General features: G+C 34.4%; 1 protein-coding gene and 1 pseudogene across 1 annotated transcript in view; both read left to right on the forward strand.

Annotated features, from left to right (window-relative positions):
- Positions 1 to 22,734, forward strand: part of RSRC1 (arginine and serine rich coiled-coil 1) — a 405,395-nt gene that overhangs the window by 343,278 nt on the left and 39,383 nt on the right. The window lies entirely within an intron of this gene.
- On the forward strand, positions 2,431 to 21,289 carry LOC110568006 (small ribosomal subunit protein eS12-like; annotated as a pseudogene).

Below are 22,734 nucleotides of genomic sequence, written 5' to 3' on the forward strand. Positions count from 1 at the left end.
GTTTTAGGCAAGTTTTTAATGTAAATAAATTTAGTAATATAAAATGAAGTTAAGCAATTCAAAACTAGAAGCAAGTAGATTTCTTTAAAGTGGTATTCTATGTGAACTAAGTAAATACTTAACTGATTATAGCTCATTTTCTTGGAAGTAACTGTGAGCTTCTGGAGGACATTAAGTATTCTCACTTAGGATATTATTAAGTCTATAGCTAATGTAAATTAACAGCTTTTATGTGATATGTTATATGTGTAGGTGATGTATTTCTTCATGGCTTTGGTTGGAGTTTAAGGTAGGTCAGAAATACCTTCCTTTTTAGCACTGTTTTTCAACACAAATCACTAACCACTAATGGAGTTCATATTTATGTGCATTTGATAATGAAGCCAAATCTGGCTTCATGATGATTTAGAATACAGATACTTTGGAAACACTGGGTTTGATTCCAGACCACCCCGATAAAGCAAATATCTCAATAAGGCCAGTCACACTAAATTTTTGTTTCCCATAAAAGTTATGTTTACACTGTAGTCTATTAGTATACAGTAGCATTATGTCTAAAAACCAACATACATACCTTAGTCGAAAATGTACTTCATTGCTAAAAAATGCTACCGATCATCTGAACCTTCAGCAAGTTATAATCTTTTTGTTGGTGGAAGGTCTTTCCTCAATGTTGATGGGTACTCACTGATCAAGGTGGTGGTTGCTGAAGGCTAGGGTGGCTGTGGCCATTTTAAATAAGACAACAATGAAGTTTGCTGCATTGATTGACTCCTTCTGTAATGAGAGACTTCTCTGTAGCACATGATGCTGTTGGATCGCATTTTATTTATCTTAGAACTTCTTTCAAAAATTAGAGTCAATCCTTTTACCCTCTTTGCTCATCTGTAAGAAGCATTCATTCTAGTTTCATGAAATTTTAGCCATTCAGTCATATCTTCAGGTTCCACTTCTATTTCTAGTCCTCCTCCTTTGCCTAGCTGATACTTACCAGTCCTTCAGGTCTCACCTTAAGTATTGTATCTTCAAAGGAACTGAATTCTTATGTTACAGTTTGATCAAATCTCCCTGTGATGCTCTATTCTAGTACCTTATGCTGTCCTTTCATAGCATTTATCACAGTTGTTGTCTTTCGGGGAGACGGTGGGGGTTGAGACAAGATGTTGCTCTATCACCCAGCTGGAGTGCAGTGGTATGATCTCAGCTCACTGCAGCCTAAACCCCCCAGGCTCAAGACATCCTCCTGCCTCAGCCTCCAGAGTAGCTGTGACTACAGGCGAGCATCATCACGCCTGGCTAATTTTTTTATTTTTTTGTAGAAATGAGGTCTCACTATGTTGCCCAGGCTGGTCTTGAACTCTTGGGCTCAAGCTATCCTCCCACCTCGACCTCCCAAAGTGCTGGGATTACAGTATGAGCCACCATGCCCAGCACAATTGTTAATCATTCATTTTTTTCGACAAATATTTATTGAGCCGCCTCTATATGCCAGGCATTGTTGTAATCCTGGGCCACAGTAGAAAACAAAACATGGAGTGCACATTCTAGTGGGAAGAGAGACACATAATGAATGAATAACCAAGTAAATGGGTACAGACATACCTTGTTCTATTGCACTTGGCAGGTAACTGTGTATTTTACAGATTGAAGGTTTGCGGCAACCTTGTATCGAGCGAGTCTATTGGTGCCATTTTCCCCAAAAGTATATACTCATTACATGTCTCTTTGTCACATTTTGGTAATTATCACACTATTTTAAACGTGTTCATTATATCTGTCATTGTGATGACTGATCAATGGTCTTGGATGTTACTGTAGTAGTTGATTTGGGGCACGATGAACTGCAACCGTATAAGACAATGAACTTAATAGATAAATGTGTATGTTCTGACTGCTTCACTGACTGGCTATCCCTCTCTGCCTCTCCCTCGCCTGGAGGCTCCCTATTACTTGAGACACAATATTGAAATTAAACCAATTAATAACCTTACCATGGCCTCTAAGTATTCAAGTGAAAAGAAGAGTCACATGTCCCTCACTTACATCAAAAGCTAGAAATGATTAAGATTAGTGAGGAAAGCATGTCAAAAGCCCAGAGAGGATGAAAGCTAGGCATCTTGTGCCAAACATTTAGATAAGTCATGAATGCAAAGGAAAATTTCTTGATGGAAATTAAAGGGCTACTCTAGTGAACATACAAATGATAACAAAACAAAACAGCCTTATTGGTGACAGGGAGAAAGTTGGAGTGGTCTGGATAGAAGATCAGACCAGCTACAACATTTCCTTAAGTCAAAGCCAAATCCAGAGCAAGATCCTAACTCCCTTCAATTCTATGAGGCTGAGAGAGGTGAGGAAGCTGCCAAAGAAAAATCTGAAGCTAGCAGAGGTTGGTTGGTGAGGTTTAAGGAAAGAAGTAGTCTTCATAAAATGAAAGTGCAAGATGAAGCAGCAAGTTATGCAGAAGATCTCACTAAGATCACTGATGAAGGAAGCTATACTGAACAACAGACGCTCAATGAAGAGGAAACAGCCTTCTATAGGAAGAAAATGCTACCGAGGACTGACATAGGTAGAGAGGTGAAGTCAATGCCTGGTGTCAAAGCTTCAGAGAACAGGCTGACTCTCCTGTCAGGGGCTAATGGAGCTGGTGACTTTTAAGTTTGAAGCCAGTGGTCATTTCCCATTCTGAAAATACTAGGGTCCGAGAAGTGTGCTAACCAGCTTTGCTTGTGCTCTGTAAATGGAACAACAAAGCCTGGATGACAACACATCTGTTTATAGCATGGTTTACAGAATATTTAAAGCCCACTGTTGAGACATACTGCACAGAAAAAAATACTTCTTTCAAAATAATGCTCATTGACATGTAGAAGGAGATTAATGCCTGCTAACCCCACATTTGTTCTGCAGCCCCTGGAGAAAAGAACTAATTTCAACTTTTCAAGTCTTAATGTTTAAGAAATGTATTTTGTGGGGCTATAGCTGCCATAAGTAGTAATTCCTCTGATGGATCTGGCCAAAGTAAATTGAAAACCTTCTGGAAAGGATTCACTGTTTTAGATGCCATTAAGAACATTCATGATTTATAGGAGGAGGTCAAAATAGCAACATTAACAAGAGTTTGGAATAAGTTGCTTCCAACTCTCATGGATGCTTTGAGGGATTCAAGACTTCAGTGGAGAAAGTTATAGCCTTTATGTTGGAAATAGAAGAAGAACTAGAAGAGAGACCTGAAGATGTGACTGAATGACTATAATTTCGAAACTAAACATGAAGAGATAAGGAATTGCTTCTTATGGATGAGCAAAGAAAGTGGTTTTCTGAGATGGAATCTACTCCTGGTAAAGACAGTGTGAACACTGGAAATTACAACAAAGGATGTGGAACATGACATAAACTTAGTTGATAAAGCAGTGGCAGGGTTTAAGATTGACTCCAATTTTTGAAAGAAGTTCTACGATAAATAAAATTCTGTCCAACAGCATCACATGCTATAGAGAACTCTTTCATGATAGGAAGAGTCAATCGATGCAGCAAACTTCATTGCTGTCTTATTTAAAATGGCCACTGCTGCCCTAGCCTTCAGCAACTACCACCTTAGCCTTCAGCAACTACCACCTTTATCAGTGAGCAGCCATCAGCATTGAGGCAAGACCCTCCACCAGCAAAAAGATTATGACTCATCAAAGGCTCAGATGATCATTTGCATTTTTAGCAATAAAATGTGTTTGAAATTAAGACATATACATTGTTTTTTAGGTGTAATGCTATTGCACACTTAATAGACTACAGTATAGTGTAAACATAACTTTTGTATGCACTAGGGAAACAGTAAATGTTACTGGGTTTATTGCAATACCTGCTTTAGTGTGATGTTCTGGAACTGAACCAAGAATATCTCCAAAGTATGCCTGTAGTATATGAAATGATGACAGGTCACAAGGAGAACAATGGAGCATGGTAATGGGATAGGTTGGGGGAGGGATGTTTTTATATATAGGAAAGACCTATGATAATATAACTGATAATATAACTTTTGAGTAAAGTCTTGAAATAAGCATAGGAACACCTTTTGAAGTTAATACTTTCTTATCTTTTTTTTTAACAAATTGCATTCTTATACATTCATATTCTTAAAATTCAAATTGTTTGATGTTGTATCTCCTTGATAATTCTTCACAATAAGAGATCTACACTATGCTAGTAGCCCAGCACAGTGACTTACACTTGTAGTCCCAGCTACTCAGGAGGCTGAAGCAGGAGGATCACTTGAGCCCAGGAGTTGAAGGCTGCAGTGAGCTATGATCTCGCCACTGTCTCGCACGAGTGTCTCTCTACATATTAAAAATAATAAAAAATAAAATGCAAATATTATAACATCTTGCTAATCAGTATTAGTGAATTTGGATTAAATAGCATCTTATTACTCCTACTACTGTGGTATTTTTTAAGTTAGTATTTTCACCAGAATATCACAATCATTTTACACTGTTACACCTAGATTTTCAGGGTTGTTTTTTTTCTTTTTGTTTTTTAATTCTTAAAAGATATTGGACTCTTGAAATACTTCTTTCTGTGTCTGTTTGAGATGATCATGTGAGTTTTGTCTTTATCTATCCTACATCTATAAACATTTAAAATCATGATGATTTCTTTGTAAAGATAGTAGAGAGTAAAACAAGCCTAATTTATACTAAAACTAGAAAAATCAAACTCTCAGACATAATGAATTGAGACTGTCTTAAATAAACATCAAGCAAAAATACAATTCTATTATTCCTCTCTCCTCAAACTAAGTTATAGTTTTCTTGTTTCAGCATCCATCTTTCATATCAATGTAGAGCCATGTGTTACCTGTTATGAGTTATTGTTTATTTGTAAGTCCAGTCTTGTCTATCCACAGTAAGATATCACTTTTATAACCTCCCCCTCCCTTCATTCCAATTGTTTCTTTTTCAGCAGTAACTTAAACTAATAAGGTCAAACTTCAAAAAACTTGTAAAGTGACCAGGAAAACCTAGTTAGTAGAAATGATTGTGAATCAGAAGTCTAGTCAGTTTCATCCCAGAAATCTTGTATTTTCTTTTCAATGTATTTTATGTCCTCAGTAATAGTTTATCAGTCAGGTGTTTACTAAAAGAAATATATCTGGGGAAAGGAGTTGAGAATACTATTGTATTCATTAGTATATTGAAGGTTATTGATACAAGGGAAAAAAAGCCAAAAAAAAAAAAAAAAAAAAACCCAAACTTTGCTGAGAAAAAGAAAACAGACATGTAGGGAAGATGTCAACATCATATGGCATTTTATGATTGTGGATTAATTTGTGTATGTGTATTGTTAGAATTCACTAGTGATAGATTTCTAAAAATCTATTGGAATAATGAGATCATATCAAATAAGTTACTGCCTTGTGGGCACAGTCATCAGAATATCTTTGAGGATTCTGATATCTTGAGTATGATTTTAATGTCTTGATTATGCTTTTAAATATAGTATATGGATTCCCAGACATAAAGAATCAGGATAAGCCCAATGATTGTTATTCAGCCTGCCAACACCGATCTATAGATTGGCATTTGCGAACCACTGCCCTGTTCCATTCATTTTGTAGCTAATAACATGAGATGGCATATTATATTTTTTCCAGATGAGTTTGGTTTAACATATCCAAGTTATTGTTATCTCTTTCAATGGAGTCAGTTTTCAAGACATATAATAAACTACTTTATAGCACCACTCAATTTTGTTTTTGTTTTTACTTTACTAAAAACCATTTAACCAAGCTTGATATCACACCTTGTTCACTAGATATAACTCCAAATGCCTAAAAGTGCTGACAGAAATGCTGTCTACCCTCCAAGAATTGAGTATTTGACGAAATTTAGATTCTAGTAGTCTCCCCATCCACAATTGTGCTTTCCATGGTTTTAGTTACCCATGGTACAGTACAATGAGATATTTTGAGAGAGAGACCACATTCACATAGCTTTAATTACAACATATTGTTATTTGTTCTTTTTTTATTATTGTTAATCTCTCACTGTGTAATTTGTAAGTTAAGCTTTATCATAGGTATGTATATATAGGAAAAAAAATAGTATTTCTCTGGTTTCAGGCATCTGTTTGGGGTCTTGGAATGATCCCTGTGGATAAGTAGGAAGTACTATATTTAAAAGATTGTGTGGTAGGCTCTAAGAATCATGTTGTGGGTGTGTAGTAGGCTATGAAAATCAAAGTATTAAAGCAATGTCCACATCATTTGTATAAGTGATATTTGAGAGAAACACTGAGGTGTTTTGGTTTGTTTATTTAAAATCAGTCACATTGGTTCAAGTCTTACCTTCTCAACTGAATTATAGCACCTTGCGTGCAGAAACCATGTCTTTCATATTTATATGTAATCTCAGTGCTGGTACGGTACCTTACACAGAATAGTTACTCCCAATATTTGATGATAATATTTTTCTGCTAATGATGTCACTACACTAAACTAACAAGGCTTTTTTTTGTAATAAACAGCACAGATTTGTTTGAGCAGTCAAGTTTGTGATATTGCCTGTAGGTATTAAATGACTAATTTAACTGATCCATTAGCCTTATTACTAACAGATTTCGAGGTAATAGATATCAAATACTATTCCAGAAATCTTGATTACCCTTCATTTTCTCATCATTTTAAAAATTACAGATTTTGCTCTCAAGCTTTCAGCGTTTTTACTCAGAAAATGTTTTCCTTAGCAAAAGTCAAGGGTAACCATTTAGCACACCTTCGTGTCTGTCGTTCACATTCTTTTGCTTGGGTGTTCACCTTTGGAACCAGGCAGATTTCCCACAGCATACAAAACTACATGAGGATGCAAAGAATCAAGATCATTCAAATAGGAAATGAGGTTTTTTCCCCTTAAAAATTAATGTTTTCCATCTATTAGTATATCTAGATATAGTAAAATTCTAGCTATAGTTTAAAGAAATCTGTGCTATTTTAGAAGTTTTAGAAGCAATTACTATGGAAGAATAGTGATATATCAAATTAATACAAATTATTTTGGATTTTTTAAAAAGAATAAAAACCCCTAAAGTTCAGAAGTTCAACTACGTGTACATTTTTAAAGTTTTATTCTTTTTTCAGTTATTTAGTATTTATTTAATCATTTAACTAATCTATAATTTAACATTTAAAGTCAAAAAGACATTTCACAGATCTTTTATATATTGAAAAGCCATGTTTGAAGGAAAACTTTTTGCTTTTGGTTTGAAAGTGCTCTAAATGAGAAATCTATTTTTTTCTAATTTTTATGTTATAGTCTCTTAGGTGGAAATTAGGTAAATTATAAACATCTTGGCCCACATATCAGTAACTGACATTTGGACATACCTGCAGTATACGGAAACCTATTCAGTTGTGCATTTTATAAGAACTTGTCTGTGATTTATTTTACCTTGAAGGTGGCTATCACACATGAAGAATACTACCATAATTTATCTTGCCCTGCAAAATAAACAAAAACTTTGTGCGCTTTTCTTTTAGTTCATATTTAAATTTGTGACTGACTGACTGACTACAGAGCATTACTGGTATGTCTTAAACATATTGTTTAATTCATTATCATAAAGTTCTATTGAGAATATTCACTATTCTTATGTGAATATGCAGTCACAGGTATATTCATGTAAGAACCACATGAATCTCTCTGGGGAAAGGGAATAGAGAAGCTTGATACTGCTCAACAGAATTAAAATTTTCAAACAAGAACATAAAAGGAAGGGCAGGTCTGAGCTTTCAGAAATGACCTGCAAAACAAGCAACCACCTTGCTATGTGAGGAAGGAGATGCTTGAGCTTTATTCTGGTGGGCTGATTTATGGGCCGCTAAGAAGTAGTGTCATTTGTAGTCTTCTGACTCAGCCCCAGAAAAACTTTTTCCAATTTCCTTAATCAGCATTATTCTTTATTCGGCATATACCTAAGTCATGTTATTGGTTCCCATCACTTCCTAATCCCCATCAAGCTAGAGTCAGTGATCCTGCTCTGTGCATCAAGGTTACCCTATACTGTTCTGTTCACATAGCAAAACACTAAACCACAAATCATAGGCAACCACTGAATAAACTTTATGATTTTTTTAGTGTTCTCTCATCTCAAAAATTGGGAAACTGAGTCACAAATTGGTTATTTACACAAATCACACAGGAGGACAGAAACTATATCACACGACTGGGAAATGTCTGTGGGTTTGGAATTCACTTTGGTCAATAGCATTGAAATTTTATTTTTTAAATCATATCAGCTGAATTAAGTTACCACTTCCTGAAAGAGGTAGAGCACAGCAGCTCATAGAGCAGTTGCATCACAAAGTGAAGGAAGACAGGAATCAAGCAAAAGAATACATTAAAAACCTAATTGACATTATTTTAAACGTGAATCTGTATACAAGCAAATGTTGAAAGCTTCTTGAAGATATTTACAGTGTGCTGCTTTTCTTTCTATATTCTTTTCCATTTTCTATTTGGATGAACTCCTCTGCTTTTTGTCATTTAAATGATAATAATAATGTGGGGTCTACTAGAATGTGAGCTGCTAAAGAGCAGAGACCATCTCTCTGTGTGGACTTTGGTTTACCCAGCACCTAGCACAGAGTGATTTGTGTAATAATTTGAAAATCAAAGATTATGATTCTGTAAGGAATCCTAAAAACTCAGAGTAAAGGGTTCATTTTGAAAATGCAGAATTTGATCCTATTAATCTAGAAAGGCAGTTTAATAAAATCATTAAACCTGTTTATTGTCTGAATGTACTTGTCTTTGTTTTTGCCCTCAGTAAAAAGTTTTATTGAAATTATTAAATTCTTTTTAAGATTTTTTTTTTTTTTTTTTTTTTTTTACTTTAAGTTCTGGACATGTGCAGATCTTGCAGGATTGTTACATAGGTGTATACATGCCATGGTGGTTTGCTGCCTCCATCCCCCTGTCACCTTATCTCTCCCCAATATCCCCACCCCCCCCAACAGACCCCAGTGTGTGATGTTCCCCTGCCTGTGTCCATGTGTTCTCATTGTTCAACACACACTTATGAGTGAGAACATGTGGTGTTTGGTTTTCTGTTCTTGTGTCAGTTTGCTGAGAATGATGGTTTCCATATTGATCCATGTCCCTGCAAAGGACATGAACTCATCCTTTTTTGTGGCTGCATAGTATTCCATGGTGTATATGTGCCACATTTTCTTTATCCAGTCTATCTTTGATAGGCATTTGGGTTGGTTCCACGTCTTTGCTATTGTAAACAGTGCCGAAATGAACATACGTGTACATGTGTCTTTATAATAGAATGATTTATAATCCTTTGGGTATATACCCAGTAATGGGATTGCTGGGTCAAATGGTATTTCTATTTCTAGATCCTTGAGAAATTGCCACACTGTCTTCGACAGTGGTTGAACTAATTTACACTCCCATCAACAGTGTAAAAGCATTTCTGTTTCTCTACATCCTCTCCAGCATCTGTTGTCTCCAGATTTTTTAATAGTGAATTAACAAATTACTTTGATAAAATTCACATTTACAAAGAGAAAGCTACCACTCAGCAGAGGAAAAAACAGATAAATCGATAGCATTGCTGAGGGTCCTATCCAAAAGATAAATTAAAACAATACCAAATTGAAAATTATGAAACCAAAATGTATTTGCATTTGTGCATATTTTAATATGATTATGTTTCAGTAATCTGTTTTGCCTGTGTAACATAAATCTTAATCCAGCAAATATTCTTCAATTTTTGTTTTGTAACATTTATAATCAAATCCCAAATCTTTGATGTTATACAGAAGTTAAATTTTCAACTTTTAGTTTTCACTTTAATTATTCTTACTTCACCTTCAGAAGCAATTAGTTCCCCTAAAACAGCCCTTGGATTTTTCAACAGATGGAAGTTTATCGTAGATCAAAAACAAAGCTTCTGTTTCAATGTAGTCCTGCCTAAAGGCAGGAGAATGGACAAGAAGACTTCTTAAAGTACCCTCCATATCCCTTTGTTTTATTTGTAAATCTCACTGCTCTTTAGTGAGATAAAATAGATGGAACCTTCATGCCATAAAAGAAGATAGAAATTACACATCTCCTCAACTATCATATTCTGTAAGTTGTTTTTAACCTTTATTATTGAAAAGGCAGGCCTAGAAGTATAGTAAACAATACAATACTTTAAAGTTATTATTTCCCAACCCATGAAAAAAAGTTTTTGTTTCTCCACTTTATAGTTATGGTGTCTCTCCATTATTTTTACTGTAATTGTATTGCCAAATCAGGTATGAGATTAGATGTTGGATGTTACATGTAATCTGCACAGAAATCAAATTATTTAACCTCTAAGTCTACAATACCCCCTCCTGCTGGTTTGCTGTTAAATATTCAGTATTTCCTTGTCATGAATACAAATGGAGGACAAATTAGAATCTACAGACAGCTGACCTAAGCTTCAGATTAGAGACTGGGGGGCTTGTGCTATTTTAAATGTTTTAATTATCATAGTCCCAGTAGCCATTTGAAGGACACACTAAAATCGTTTTCAACAAAAGAAAAAGAAAAAGCTCATCCTCCTTCTTCCTCTTAATATGAATGTTTGAGTGTGATTACATTTGCACTTCCATTGGAACTATGCTAATTTACTGCATTAAATTAGGTCTATTAGTGGTAGTAATTTTTTAAACACTAACCATTCTCAGTAATATTTTCAGTTGGTGTGTTTGCCTTGTTGCAAGGATGATATATGTTTCTCATTTTATTTCATAGACAATAGATCTTCTGTATTTAAGTATAAAGCCTCATTAAAACAACAGATCTAGTAATTCCCATTGAATATGGTAAAAATATATGGGAATAATAGACTAATTTAGATGTGAGAGCATGTATTTGCATTAGCAAAGAATAAAGAACCCATGTGAAATGAGCTAAAAATACCATTCTGGGAATAGAAAATATTTAATGTGTGACAGTCTGCGATTTATCTTTAAATATTGCTGCTTACTTAAAAACTTTTACAATTTAAAGGGAAGGTTATGGATTAGAATGTTGTATTCATTGATTAAATAAAAATGTTTATAGGTATTTATAGAGCAAAGAAATAAATGTAATTTTTAAAAAAATTTGTTCATTTAAAAAGTAACTTTATATTAATTTTATTCTCAAGAATATATTATTCTGATGCCTACAGTCTTGAATTTGCATTTTTTTGTTTCTTGTATATGTTGGTGTAATGTTGATTTGATTAGTTATGCCTGACTAGTAAGCAGTAAAACATTTTTATATACTCTTGGGAAATAAATTTGGCAGAAAATCAGCATGAGTAGATTTAATTATCACTCTGAGACCTTTTCCTTTTCTAGCTTAGTGATCCTGAAACTCCATGTGTCTCTCGGAAATCTGTGTGGACGCTAAGCTTCGCTTCCCAATTTGTTCCTCCATGCAATGATAAGCCAAGCAATTACTGGTTTATTGATTTTTCATCATGGCAAATTTAAAGTTGATTTTTTCCTGAAAAGGCAGGGGTGATTAAGTGTTTCCCCTCGGTTTAGTACAAGAGAGCTATGTGGCAGAATCTAATATCCTGAGGTCAACCTCTGCAGGCAGATAATACGGTGTCTTGGCCACGTGTTAAAGAGAGAAATCAGGGCTACAAATGTGATAGGATATATGTGGAGACAGTTTAATTTGCTCCATTTATATGAACAAGTCATGTGGCACATGCTTAGAAAACATCATTTTGAATGGACTTAGAAGTGAAGCCCATGTGGGCAGAAAGAATAAGTGAGTACAAACAAGAAAGATGCTATTGGTTATTAAGGGAATTTCACTATCATTTTAAATGAAAATAAGTAAACCATTGGTATATACGATTTTTAAAGCATGAAGAGAAATCCACATATACCATTGTGAGGATTTGCTGGTCTGTAAAATGCAAAAATAACCTGTCTTTTAAGAAAATTATGATTAAGCGATGCATACTAGTTTTAAATATATGTATACATTCTAATCTTTGCATGCAGTTCTCTGGCAGCAGTATATTTTTGTGATTTGAAAGGTAGACATTTTTTAATCAAATACTGAATACATGATTCCAAAATGATTTATGACTATCTTGAACAATTTTTGGAAATGATATTTTTCCTAGAAGTTACTAATTATAAATAAGAGTATACATAAAGAGAGACATAATTGTGGTGAACTTTAAACCTAAAAATGGTGAGAAATCTCATCTATAACTTGACGGAATACTTGCTATAATTCTTAAATAAAATGGAAGTGTTCTAGTTTTAGCTTTTCCAGTTGTAGCAAGAAAATGTGTTTGCTAGAACATAAAATATAAGATGCAGATTCATCTGTACATGCTAGTTTTTCTTAGTCTAATATATGAAAGTTAAATATTTAACAAAATGTTTAACAAATTTAACCTGGTCCTAAATCTACAAAGCCCATTTTCCTACTAGTTTTATCATTTTTCATTATAATTCCTCAATATTTACTCATTAGCAGTTTATCTTTATTCTTCCTTTATCATCATGTTTCCAGAAAGATTCTAATTGTTTTTTCCTGGTAGCCTAAAAATGAAGATTGTAGGCTGTTTTATGTATCTTGTTTACTAAAAAGTCCACTTGGATGTGTCATAATTACCTGAAGTTAATTGTATGTTGTATTTTTGGTGAATCACTGAAATTATTCCATGGTTTTAATATTAAAATATTTTTATTTCTAAAATAAGACATTGGAATCCCTTGGAAACAATGGTGCTAAAAGCAAATATTTTATTATATACACAAAGCCAAGCTTACTTGAATATGTCTTTTAAAATCTAACACAAAGTATATAAAATGAATATATTAAGATCATTCATAGCATCTATTATCTCACTAAGCACCAATGCAATGTATAACACCATAATTCTGCTTCTGATTAAGTCTTTTCCTGTGAATTAAAACCCATGTGGCTAGATTGCACTTTACATTCAGGAATCTCTCTTCCATTTGGTTTATCAGTATTTGAACTCGAAAGATTTGTGATTTTTATTTTTTCTCACGTATGACAGTAAGTGTCTGGCTACTTTTTTGACATTGGTGAATCTACCATCTCAAAGTTATGTTTAGAAAGATATGTGAATTATTTTTAGTTGTGTGATAAATTTACATGAGCATGTCATTTTCCAATACAAGGTGACTTTAATAAATTCCATCATTGTGATTTTCACTGACTTAACAGTTTTTATTTAGACATTTTCCTCTAAAACAACAAAAATTACAGAAAATTTTCTAACCTTAATTAAAAAGAATCTTCTACCTGGATTGATGTGAAGTCATATGCATGTAAAATATTCATATGGTGTTTAAAATAATTTAGTTGGGGCATGATTTTTAAAGGCTTATCTGTAAATAGGAAATAAAAAGCATAACATTTCATTAAAACTGCTTGCTTAACTGTTTAACTCATTTCTCTGAGTATTTAGCTATACTCTACCACATCCTTATCCCTTTCTTAGAACCGTTACAGATATTTTCAGACTAAGAAAATGCACATATATTGTATTGCTCTTTTAAATGTTTGTTCCTCTTCCAGCCTTCAAGTAAGTGTTAGTTGATCTAATGACTAATTGATAAATCACATTCTAATGTCCCTTACCTGACTTCTAGTGTTGACTGAGCAGCACTGACCTCTTACAGTTAATGGTTGTTCAAAGGGAGAGGTCATTATGGAAACTGGATCGCTGCCTTGCTATTTCATTCACATCCTTCTGTTGGCAAAACCCCCTATCTGTTCCAGGCACCATGTTAAATGCTAGGGCTGTGAAGATAAATTAGGCAAGCTTCTTTTTCTAAAGAAGTTTGCAGCCTATTGTGGGGGGAGGGGGAGGAATATGTCATGTGCATAAACACGTATAAAACAAAGTAGAAATAAGCTCCAATAAAGAAATGCTGGTAGACTGCTTGTGAGAAGGGAGAGATTACTTGCAGCTGAGAGAATTGGGGAATGCCTTGAAGAAATTGCTTACATTTTTCAAATCTGTCAGTATGAACAAGCCTGGAGTAAACATATAGGTGGTGGGGGAGGTGAGAGAACATTTTTTAAGTTTGTATTAAATGCCTTTACCAGTGCTAGAACCAAAACATAGGTTACCTAATTTTAGCTCCACAACAACCCTGTGAATTATGTATTATTTTTATTTTATGAATAAAGCAATTGGACAAGTTAAGTGACTTCCTCAAGGTCCTACAGCTAAAACATAGTAGAGATTGCACTGGAAAATTCTTTTCCCAACCTTATACTCAGAGCTCTTTTTGCTGTGTTACAACTAACTAGTATAGCCCACACAGCAGTCGGATCTGGATCTTCCACAGCAACATGTAACTACACCAGTGCTTCCCAAACCTGGCATACATCAGAATGACCTGAGGGTCTTTTAAATATCTCGATTGCAAACACTGTATATTTTTCCTAATTTTGAGGAGTCAGCCCAAGAACCTGTGTATGTTCTTAAAGTTTCTCAGCTGATTCTTATTTTCATCCAATACTGTTGCACAGATAAGCACTTGAAAACAACTGCTGTAAGCAGTATAGCTAACCAGTTACAACCATGATTTACCACATACTACAAGAATGAGTATGTAGTCATGTATTCATATTTAATCACATTCTTTTTTTACTGGTAACTGATTTATTTAAATATTCAACCATTATTTCCAATCAGAATATCTCTGAATCCTGAAAAATAGCACACCATACTTCTTTGATACTATGGCACACTTTTTATTTTTTACATCTTTTAACATGTCTGAAATCAGAATGCATCTTACAATTAATGTCTCTTAAAAATCACTGTTAGCCAGATAGCAGTTGTGACTCTTGATGTTATTATCTATATGATGAACTTGGTTGTTATTCCTGGCCGCATGAAAGAAAGCTCAACTAAGTCCTCAACTGGCTATCAGGTAAACATTTAAAGATCACTTGAGGGGCTGGGCGTGGTGGCTCACACCTGTAATCCCAGCACTTTGGGAGACTGAGGTGGGTGGATCACCTGAGGTCAGGAGTTCGAGACCAGCCTGGCCAACACGGTGAAACCTCGTCTCTATTAAAAATACAAAAATTAACCAGGCACGGTGGCGAGTGCCTGTAACCCCAGCTACTTAGGAGGCTGAGGCAGGAGAATCGCTTGAACCCTGGAGGTGGAGGTTGCAGTGAGCCACGATCACGCCATTGCACTCCAGCCTGGGCAACAAGAGTGAGACTCTGTCTCAAAAAAAAAAAAAGGCTGAATGGGTGTCAGTAACTTGGAAGAAAACCCCAGAGAATAATGGAACCCACTGTTAAGATAAGACTGCCTCACAAATATTCTTGATGGCAAAGAGAACATAATTGTACACAAAAACATGGACACTGACAACCCTTAAATGGCAGAGTCACGAGAGTTATATTCCAAATGTGAAGTTTTACAGCTATCCTAGAAAATGTGTTTCTCTCATCTTGTCTTTTTATATATGTGCAAGAGTGATATAAAATTTTTGAAAATCTGTTTTATGTCTGAAAGAACTCTCTTAATAAGTATAAAAAATTATATATAATAGGAAAGTATTGTGCCACAGTTTAATTGACAGCTTTATTTTTCTTACTGTTATGTCAAAGAATTGTGTATTACAATTAATGGCATCTTAGATTTGATGAAATCTATTAGTACCTGTATCGCATTATTTTATTGTACAGTTTTATCATTTAGTTTCTCTGTTGTGACCTGCCATCCATGTTCAGCTCAGATAAGCAATTCTTTGTGATTATGACTGACAAGAGGATGTTTTTTCTCAACCAGTGCTGAGCATATTGGAAATTGTAGACATTAAAGGAGCTGCTTAGAGATTAGAGTATATCAAGATGTTGTTAGAAACTTTATAAACTCTAGCAAAGGGTCCATTAAAGAAATAAAATTTCCTGATAATTTTTTAAATAAAATTAATTTTCTTTTTGACAGGTGAAAGAGGCCATTCCCATATTAACCTCTACTGTTAAATGAGTAGCTTATTTTTAACTAAGTTAAGCCGAGAGATGAGTCCCTTTGTTTAACACGTCTTAAAGTAAAAGTTAACATCCTGCCTTTATCTAATTGCCATCAAAGACATTAGTCTATTTGGCTCTAGCATGATTCAATTGCATGAGGTCATGCAGCCTAGCTGTAATAACTTAAAGTGCTTTACTTGGTGATAAGGAAATATATTAAAATGCTCTCAGGTTTATTATTGCCTAAGGTCATGCTTTATGATCAGTCTATTTACTGAAGTTTTGTTGTAATAGCACTAACCTGAACTCACATTTTGAAGTCTTTCAATACAAGACACATGCTAAGTTTTAAAAATTTATGCTTATATTTTAATTCACTTAAAGTTTATTATTTTCATTTTTACCGCTTGGTAGTGGAGTTGGAAATAGTTTTATTATCTTGTCACTAAAGCATACATAAAAGGTTTTTTCCTTCAGCCTTAATTTTGAAGACAAATGTTAAAACTTTAGAAAAACTCTGCTATATGAATGGGAAGGCTTTGATTTAACTTCATTTTTACTTTGATTTCAAATCTTTCTTTATACTTTCATAAATAACCAAATGCAAGCAGGTTCTTCCAAGTCCACTCTTTGTATCCCTCATGAGCACGTGCTGCTTCATTAGGCTGGCTCAACCACCTGGTGTGGAATCTTTAGCCGCAAGAGACTCTCTTAACATCTGGCATTAGCTATGATCTTTGTATGTGTATGCTTAATCTTTTTATTGACATTTTATAAAGAAAAAATGTGGACAAATTTTGAAGGGATATAGAGCAATACAAAATAAAGTTATAGTTTATTTTGATATATATATATGGAAGAAATAAACCAGTAAATGAAAGATGGATAAGTATTTCAAATTAATTTATCTTCAAACTTAGTGTGATATATGTTGTATAAAATATATTTATGTAAAATATTGTTAGTTGAGTTATTAACCTAGGGTCAAATACAGTCATCTTTAAAAAGAAATTATACACTTTGTTCTGCTATTGAATACATTATCGTAGCTTTTTTAGTATAATTTCTAATAGATTAAAATTTAAGACGATTTGATAGTAAAACAGGAAAAGGGATTAGTATCTTACTAACTTTCTGAAAGATAATGTAGTTGAGTTTCTGAACTAGGGAATATTGAGATAATGTATTAAAGTGAATGTTTTCTTATCACAGAACAACTAAAGAACATTATCCATTATGTGCTGAAAAAACATAAATGGAGTTATCGAATAAACTTAACTGAACTAGTTACAGTGAAAACAAAAGTACTATAGCTTGTTTTTCTATGAAAATCTCTTTCTTTACTACCTTAAATTTTTTAAGAGATTAAAAGAAGCTAAATTATTATTAATATAATTCTTTAAATTGTCTTTTATATTTAAAATGGAGCAAAACTGGCACCCTGTGCAGAAAATAAAAGTAATATGTAGTGATCTATCATTCTTTTATTTGTATTTTTATAGATATATTTATTCTATTTAGTAGTAGTTAATATTTTTAAAAAGCAAATTAAGGCTGAATTATGAAATAAGGTAGAGCTGCCATTTGTTTGTTTAATTTAGGTAAAGTAGACATTATGCTTCATAATATATATATACATTTACTTGGGTATGGGACAGTGTTGAGAATATGTGTGATAGATTTGTAGGTGAATGGAGAGGAATTTGTGCTTGGAGCCCAAGAAATGGAAACCGACTCTGATATCAATCTGCTGAGCTGCTGAGTGATCTTGATTAGTGTTCATATTACATATGTGCTGCTAAGATTGGGAAGATCGTGCAGCTACTAAATGCATTGCTATTATAACTTAAAAGGACAAAGATTAACAGCAGCATTGAATACTAATGTAATGTAACAGATTTACCAAGTGTAATTTTAGCAGTTGAAGACAAACTTCTCTAATAATTTGTGGAGGGATTGGAGATACCATTTATTATTCTGATATTTATGAGGTCAGTACGTTATAGAAAACTGTTACTTTTCAGTTATTATGTTTTGCTGCCCTATTTTGATTTTAACTGAAACTGATAATTTTATCATGGTTTTCCCAGTTAATGTGGTTTATATGATAGCTATCTCATTTCCTGTTGTCTACTAGGAAATAGCCCAGAAGAAAGAGGTGTAAAATAAATAAAATAATAATTACAGCAGTACATTCACTGAAAACTGATTTTCCCATTTAAGATTTTTAATTTGGCAAATGTTAAAATGAGAAGTGTTCTTCATGTGGATTCCTAGTAATGATCAACCTAGTTTTGATCAACCTAGTGATCAAAAATGGTTTATGGTACCTTTATTTATGGAATGATAGAAACTTGAATTGACTTTCACAGTCAGATCACTTGGTCTATTACAAAATCATCCAGGAGTATTGGAGAGGCAGGATTTTGCTTTGTTTTGGTTTTTTCTTTTTTTTTTTTTTTTTTTGGTGGTTTTTTGTTTGTTTGTTTGTTTGTTTTTCTGGTGTTTCTTGCCTGACTTAGGTATGGCTCTTCGATCCCAAATGAAGAATGTTAAGCTTTTGGTATAATTGGCTTTGTTAAAATAAAATTGTATGTTTTAACTGATTGACAACCAGTAAAGGGGGACTTTAACTGAAAATTTTAGTTAAATTAAGTTAGCCATTTTGAATGTTTAGCAAATTAATATTTATGGACAAGTGTTTGATTATCTTTGATTATCAAATTATATGCTAAGTAATAAAAGTAAAGATAACTCAGTATAATTTTCAGGTATGATTATAGAACATACCAACAGTGAAAAACTTTTACTTTTGACACCTGGTGCTATGGGTTGGAATATTCTGAGTGGAATGTTCTTTAACCAGAGGTTTTTGCCTTTTTTTGTAGAATATGAAAACGAAGGTGATGTTTCAGAGAATATTTTAGATCTCGGTAGCATTTTTTATGCTTTTCTAAAACCTGTGCGTATTAGTCCATTTTCACACTGCTATAATGAACTACTTGAGACTAGGTAATTAATAAACAAGTTTAATTGACTCACAGTTCCACATGGCTGGGGGAGGCCCCAGGAAACTTAGAGTCATAGCAGAAGGCAAAGGGGAAGCAAGGCACATCTTACATGGCAGCAGGAGAGAGAGCTCGAGTGAGTGAGGGGGGAACTGCCAAACACTTTTAAACCATCAGATCTTGTGAGAACTCAGTCACTATCACAAGAACAGCATGGGAGAAACTACCCCTATGATCCAGTTACCTCCATTGACACATGATGATTACAATTCAAAATGAGATTCAGTTGAGAGCCAAATCATACCACTCTAAGTTGTATATATTTAATATAAACTTTTCCTAAGTGTTAAGTAATAACCTAAGACAATTTTTAAAGCCATAATATATTTTCAGTCAAATAGTACTCCTATTATAAGATTAGATAATTTTGAACAAATCTGATCAAAGCTACTATTTGACGGTTTTCGTTACAGAATGCTCTCTGGATAGCTGCAGATGGTACAGGAAATTGTTCTAAACATCTTCTGCTCCCCAATATAGACCAGAAATAGGCTGGGAAGTGGAGAAATTATCATATTTTTCTCCCTCTGCCACTTCCCCATAAGGAAAGTTGTTGTTGTTTTTTGACAGGATCTCACTCTCACCCAGGCTGGAATAGAGTGGTGCAATCTTGGCTCACTGCAACCTCCGCCTCCTAGGATCAAGCAATTCTCCCACCTCAGCCTCCTGAGTAGCTAGTACTACAGGCGTGTGTCATCATGCCTGGCTAATTTTTGTACTTTTTGGTAGAGATGGGGCTTTACCATGTTGTCCAGGCTGGTCTCAAACTCCTGACCTCAAGTGATCCACCTGCTTTGGCCTTCCAAAGTGCTGGGATTACAGACATAAGCCACCATGCCTGGCCTCCAGAGTGAATTGTTTATGCATTTAGTTTCTGATTATGCACACACTGCCCACAGTCACTCAGAAAACTCAAGTAAGTGAAATGTGTTTTAGTGACAGCTTAAGTCAGATGTCAGCAAACTAACACCAATCAGCCAAATCCAGCCCACCACCAAGTTTATAAATAACGTACTATTGGAACAAAAGCCACTTGCATTTGTTTACATATTGTCAGTGGCTGCGTTTGTGCTGCAGCTGCAGAACTGAGTAATTGTGACAGAGACTGTATGGCCTACAAAGCCCAAAATACTAAATACTTACTGTCTTACCCTTTACGGAAAATGTTTGCCGACACCTGGCTTAAGTAAGAAAGTAATTCTAATAGCAAAATACAATTACAAATATAATATGAAATATAATTATATATCTATATATACATACACATATATGTTATATAGCTACAAGTATACATTAAAAAAATTATTTGGGAAAGATCTGTTCTTTTCTGGTATCTGTGTACCTCTACTCCTCTTGCCTAGCTCTTTTGCCCTGCTTATTAAATATTAGCATTACATTCTTTATAAAATATATCAAGAGGTACAATTGGGGCATAAAATTTACTTTATGAATAATTACTCTTCCTCTGAAGAAGAACTGAATTTTGATTTTATGTATTTGTCATATTTTGCATACCCAGATTTCTATTTAAACAGGGTAGACTAGAGGTTTTCAAACTTTAGTATGCCTCAAAATCACCTGGAGACTGATTGTTCCACTCCCAGATTCTGATTCAGGGAGTCTGAGATAGGGACTAAAGATTGCATTTCTAACAAGTACCACGTCATGCTGACACAATTGGTCTGGAAACTACACTTTGAAAACCACTGCAATAGACCTTGATTATAGTAAAAGAGTAATAGGGACCCGTGAAAAGACAGCATTCATTGAAGTAGCCTGAGTCTTCTGAAGATTTGCCACCCTTTCCCAGAGTTGGCCTTGTGGTATTATGGAGATGAATACTGTTTTACAAGAAGTGCTGAAGACTGCCCTCATCCATGATGGCTTAGTATGTTGAATTTGCAAAGCTGCCAAAGCCTTAGACAAGTTCCAAGCCCATTTTTCCATGCTTGCATTCAGCTGTGATCTGTGATGAGCCTGTGTATGTCAAGTTGATGGTAGCCCTTTGTGCTGAACACCAAATCAACCTAAGTAACGTTGGTGACAGTAAGAAACTAGGAGAAGAAACAGGCCTCAGAGGGAAAGCCCTATAAAGTCATTGGTTGCAATTGTGTAGTAGTTAAGGACTATGGCAAAGAATCTCAGGCCAAGGATATCATCGAAGAGTACTTCAAATACAATAAATAAGCAAATAAAAAGTTTGGCTCATGGAGAAAAAGAGAGAGGGTTTGTTAAGCAAAGATGAAAAGCAGAATATAAAATAGAATATATACTATGAAAAAATTTTTAATTTAAAATTTTAATTTAAAGTTTTTTAATTGTGGTAAAATAATACATAACAAATTTTAACCATTTTAAGTATATAGTTCAGTAGTGTTATATATATTTACAATGTTGTACAACAGATCTCCAGAACTTTTTCATCTTGCGAAACTGAAACTCTATACCCATTAAACTATAACTCCCCCTTTCCCCCTCCCCCCAGCCCCTGGCAACCACCATTAGAAGTGTACCTACTTTTTTTCCATAAGTTATTGGGGTACAGGTGGTATTTTGTTACATGAGTAAGTTCTTCAGTGGTGATTTGTGAGATTATGGTGCGACCATCACCCGAGCAGTGTACACTGCACCATATTTGTAGTCTTTTATCCTTGCCCGCCTCTCACTCTTCCCCCCAAGTCCCCACAGTCCATTGTATCATTCTTATCCCTTCGTGTCCTCATAGTTTAGCTCTCACATATCAGTGAGAACATGCGATGTTTGGTTTTCCATTCCTGAGTTACTTCACTCAGAATAATAGTCTCCAGTATCATCCAGGTCACTGCAAATGCTATTAATTCATTCCTTTCTATGGCTGAGTAGTATTTTATATATATATATACACACACATATATGTCACAGTTTCTTTATCCACTTATTGACTGATAGACATTTGGGTTGGTTCCATGATTTTGCAGTTGTGAATTGTTCTGCTATAAACATGCGTGTGCAAGTATCTTTTTCGTATAATGACTTCTTTTCCTCTGGGTAGATACCCAGTAGTGGGACTCCTGGGTCAAATGGTAGTTCTACTTTTAGTTCTTTAAGCAATCTCGACACTGCTTTCCATAGCAGCTGTATTCGTTTACATTCCCACCAGCAGTGCAGAAGTGTTTCCTGATCACCGCATCCATGCCAGCATCTTTTGGTTTTTGATTCTTTGATTATGGCCATTCTTGCAGGAGTAAAGTGGTGTTGCATTGTGGTTTTGATTTGCATTTTCCTGATCATTAGTGATGTTGAGCATTTTTTCATATGTTTGTTGGCCATTTGTATATCTTCTTTTGAGAATTGTCTATTCATGTCCTTAGCCCACTTTTTGATGTGATTGTTTGTTTTTTTCTCACTGATTTGAGTTCTTTGTAGATTCTGGATATTAGTCCTTTGTTAGATGTGTGGATTTTGAAGATTTTCTTCCACTCTGTGAATTGTCTGTTTACTCTGCTGACTATTCCTTTGCCATGGAAAAGCTCTTTAATTAAGTCCCAACTATTTATCTTTGTCTTTATTACATTTACTTTTGGGTTCTTAGTTATGACATCCTTGCCTAAGCCAATGTCTAGAAGAGTTTTTACAATGTTATCTTTTAGAAT

This window comes from Aotus nancymaae, unplaced genomic scaffold (assembly GCF_030222135.1).
Source record: "Aotus nancymaae isolate 86718 unplaced genomic scaffold, 86718_ANA_hifiasm-v0.15.2.pri h1tg000019l, whole genome shotgun sequence".
In the NCBI taxonomy this organism is placed as follows: domain Eukaryota; kingdom Metazoa; phylum Chordata; class Mammalia; order Primates; family Aotidae; genus Aotus; species Aotus nancymaae.